Source organism: Cynocephalus volans, chromosome 17 (genome assembly GCF_027409185.1).
Source record: "Cynocephalus volans isolate mCynVol1 chromosome 17, mCynVol1.pri, whole genome shotgun sequence".
Classification (NCBI taxonomy): Eukaryota; Metazoa; Chordata; class Mammalia; order Dermoptera; family Cynocephalidae; genus Cynocephalus; species Cynocephalus volans.
The window spans coordinates 19,322,019-19,326,953 of NC_084476.1; positions in this window are offsets into that span (position 1 = coordinate 19,322,019).

Sequence of the window (4,935 nt, forward strand, 5' to 3'; positions counted from 1 at the left end):
AAATCATCCAAGACCATTGCCGCTTAACTCTAAAAACCTCTCACCCATCCAGATAACCTCATCACTAGTAGATCCATGTTATAGACTCATAGTTGGTCAGAGTCAGAAAAAAAATGAAAAAAAAAACATAGTTTAACCCTCTCTTTAGAGAGGATAAGTGGTCTGTTCTTAGATACCGACATTTTTAGTGGCATATTCGGAGTGAAGATGGTGGTATAAGGATGCTTGTTGAAATACATCATTTAGTAAGTCTGAAATTTCTGCAAAGTAATTTATCATGTTACATTTTGGATTTACTTTGTGATTTGTAAATGTTGAAGATGTGAAACATTTTACATGATTATTTCAATTACAGGCAAAATGAAATCCACATATAATTGTAAAAATGCTAGCATTAATAATGTGCATTAACTGCATATGTACCAGGCACTGTATTATGTCCCTCATGTATGTACCAGGAAATGTATTAAGTGCCCTGACAAGAACTCTAAAGGAGTGGATGATTTGTTTTCTTATTTTGCAGAAAATAAAATGGAGGCTTAGTAAAATTAAGCCACTTGTCTATGATAAAATAGTTAGTGGGAAGCAGAGCTAGTATTCAAACTCAACTTGCAGGCCCTCAATAATCCTGCAGATGTGTGCAGACTCTAAAGACAAACTGCAAAGTGCAATGGCTATGAAAATAAACATTGGAAGCCAATGTATCTGGGTTCAGTACAAGCTTCTCCATTTACTAGCTATGAAATCCTGGACAAGGTATCTAATCTCCTTTTGCCTCAGTTTTCTCATATGTAAAATGGGGTTACTATTGGCACATATGTCAAAGGGTTGCTATGAAAATAAATTAAGTGTGCAAAGGATGTAAAGTGGCATCTGGTATATGATTCAGGCTTCATTAGTGTTAGCTAGTACTACTGTTAAATGACAAATAAATAAATTTTTAAAAATGAAACATAATCTAGAATCTGAGCCAAATCCTTATGATTCAACAAATAAATATTAAAAATCTTATTATGAGCCAGGCATTGTTATACATGCTGGGAAAATGCTGATTAAAAAAAAAAGTCTGATATAATCCCTAATAACAAGAATTCAAGTTTATAATAAAATAAATAAACAAACAAATAAATCCACCCTATTTAACTGTCACAAAACATTGTAAGTATTTAATAGTTATTTTATAGATAAGGAGATTGAAGCTTACGAGACATACTTGCCAAAGATGATAGGAATATGGAAGGACTGAGCCAGAATTAAAATCTGCTTCCAAATATCTGTGTTCTCATCCACTCCATTTTCCTGCATCATACATGGGGGTGTGTGCTCTGATTTTTTAAAGTAAAAGAAAAAGCTACTAGTGGCCAAGCTGACAAAAAGAGCCAGATCTCTGACTTTCAGTTCTAAGCTCTTTTATTCACACAACTAGTAAGGTATATGAAAGTACTAAAAATTATTTTTAAGGTAAAAATAATGAGATAGTAAAATCTATTTTAATATCAGAACTGAATGACAGTTAGATTTAGATCAAATTACAGAAGGAAGTTTTACCCATACCTGGTGGATAGCCTAACCATTCATACTGTCTCTCATACTCCTGTTTCCACAATCAGGAGCACAACAGCCAATGACCTTAACTATGTAAAACGACAGCATAACTTCTGCATCTCACTTCCACCCTATACAAGGATGAGCTACAGATGGATTCAATTCCTAAATGGTAAAGACAAAGAAGTAAATGTTAAAAGGAGGCACTATTTCTATGATACAAAGACTGGGAAATATTTCTAAAATTTTTTCCACAAAAGAAAAAATTGATGGATTTTAGTACTTCAAAATCAAATAACTGTTTAACACAATTATAACTGTTACATAGCATGTTACATAGTTATATACATGTAAGTGTAATACATTAAATATAATATAATTATAACTGTTTAACACAAGATAGCACAGACAAACTTAACAGCCAGGTGTCAGAGTCAGAGAAAATAGTTGCCAAATTGATAACTGATGAAGAATTTATTAGAATTCCTGCAAAACGGCAAGAAAAAATCATGAAATCCAAAAGAAAAGTGCACAAATTATTTGAATAGTACATGAGAAAATCTTGAAAGTCTACTTACTTAGGAGATATACTCAATATCAATGCTGATAAAAGTAATGTAATTTACAAGAGTAATAAGACATGATTTTACATCAACAGTCATAAAAATCAGTCTTACATGCTTTTGATGATAGGTCAAATGGTAACCTTCCTGACCTACTGATGGAACATAAGCTAACAAACTACACTGGAAAAATTCACATGCTATTTATCCTATTAGTTTGCCCATACTTTAAAATATAGCAATTGTGCAGCTATGCATTGGCCCCAGAAAAACTTTTACACAGGTGCACAAAGAGCCACATGTTTTATTGTATACCATCCTTCTTTCATATATGGTAGTAAAGAGCTGGGTGCAATTTAGGGTCTATCAGTGAGAGCATGTTAATAAAATGAACCACATATCTAAGATTTATACTATGCAATGATCAGAAAGACTGAACTTAATCTACCTACAGTGATGTTTGTTCCTCAAATTATAGTGTTTAAAAAGTTATTATAAAAATATTTGCAATATAATACAATTTGTCATAATTTAAATGTCATAGACTCATAACAAACCATATATTTTCAGACTTTCATATATTTACATAAATATATAAAATATACTGTAAGGAAATACTTGAAAAGAAAATTTATAGATTTCCATCAGGAGAGGGAAATAAGATTGTAGATGTAAAATGCAGGGTAAATAATAAACTACATGGTGACTGTGCACTATGCATATTAGAGTAGCTGTTATTATCTAAAGAGAAAAACTAAAGGGATTGTATATAACATTTTATGATTTATTGAACATTTACTATATACCTGACTCTGCACTATGCATTTTTCATTAATTATCAAATTTAACTTTTACAAAATATTTTGAAGAAACACCTACTTTATAGAGGAAGAAATTGAGGTATCAGGAGGAAAAAATGACAAGGTTTACAAGGATAATGAAGGGCTGATTCAGAATTAATACTTAAGTCACTATTTGTCTGAGTCAAAAGACTATATCCTCAATTTCTCCTTTGTCATGTCTCATGACTTAAAAAAGAGTTCTATATGGAAGTACACAGAAAAAGATAATAAAGTGAAAACTGATTTCAGCCTAGACCTTCTATGAATTATTATAGTTTTGAATTTCCAAATACTGATTACCTTGGGAAATCTACAGCAGCACAACAAAAGCTAATCTTGAATGTGAGAAGATTTGGATCAGAAACTAAATTAAAGGTTTTGTCACAGACAGTGAAATCATAAAGCGTTTAGTTTATTTGGTCATTTGAGTAGCCATTATAGGCAAGTGTCCATACAAAATCAGTGGAAAAGTTAGGTGCAGTTTCATCAATGAATAGAATTTAAGACCGCTCAACTAAGCAGGTCAAATGCCAGGGTTGATGCTTGGTCAGCACCATGGACAGCCACAGTAGGCCCTACTAAGGCCATTGCCCTGTGTCAGGTGCATCGCATATTTTCTGCCACACCAATCCATGATAACATCCCTTGGACGTTCAAAGAGTTTATGTTTCTTGAATAAGATCCTGTTCCTCAGTGTAAGATTTTACATGCTCTTCCTTCAAAGGATCCACAGCATGTGTTATAGCTATATTCTAAGGGTAGGTATACATTTTATCATGAGAAATTTTATAATTGAGAAGCTGATTGCAGCAAGTACCTCATGATAATCTTCATCAATACCCCCTTAATCAATAGCCTTTACTCCAGGTCCTACCTCATTTTTCTTTCTGCGCTAGATCTGAGGCAGTGGACCTAATGCCTAGGATGAACATTTTATTCACCCTTTAATGAGGATAGAAAGACTACTTTCATCTAAGCCAAAGTTTGCAACAGAAATGTCCAGATTTTCATGCAGGTTGTCAAGTTTGTATGTCTTTCCATTCACCAGCCATTACACTGTCAATATGCAATGTTTCCCAATTCAAAGGATGACAGGAGAATAAGAGAAAGAATCTTTAGGAGACAGTAAGCAGAGTCAAGTCATGCCATCAAGCAGAATGGAGATAGAAAATGTAATGGGAATGACATAGCAAAGCTTGCCGCCTGGGCACTAGAAGTAGAATGCCACACCCAAATGGCTCAAGCCAGTGGCCAAAGATAAGAACTTAGAGGCATCTCTCCCACCTAGCAGATTGGGCTCCCTTCTTTTCCCACTTTTTCCTTTAAACAGACCATTCAGGCATTTGCCTGCAAACTTGAAGTGATCCACACCCTACTCCTTCATAAACACTGCTAATTGCCACTTTCTGTCTCTCTCTATCTGACACATCAATTCTGACTTGCATGACCTCAGGACAGAGGACTTCCCTCCACATAATTTAAAAACTTTGAACCTGTTTCCCTTTGTGGTGGTGTATTGAACTTGTTCCTTCCATCTGAAGAATCAAGCTACCCCACACTAGGTTCTCCTCGTGATCCTAGGGAGAACACAAGGTCTGGTCCTAGTACTAGAATGATGCTCAGGCAGGCATAAGCTGGGCAGGGGTCGGATAAGTCATGAGGGTGTGTGACATTATAAACAAGTTTCCTGTGTGAGGGAAACACTGGTTATGGGTAGGTCAACTAGCCATTAGGCTGTCCACCAAGTCAAAGAACTATCCCATGGAAACACACTGTAAACACCCACCTATATCCAGCTCCCCTTCATTTTCTGTTAGGACAGGGCTGTTAGCTGCTCTGGTATTAGAACCTCAATTTAGCTGAAGGCTCTCAAAACAAAACAGAAATCAACCACAGAAAGTAGCACATAGGTAGGGAAAACATAGGAGAATAAATAATAAAATATTAATTCTGTTTCTGAAATTCCCAGTAATGAGCTGGGCAAC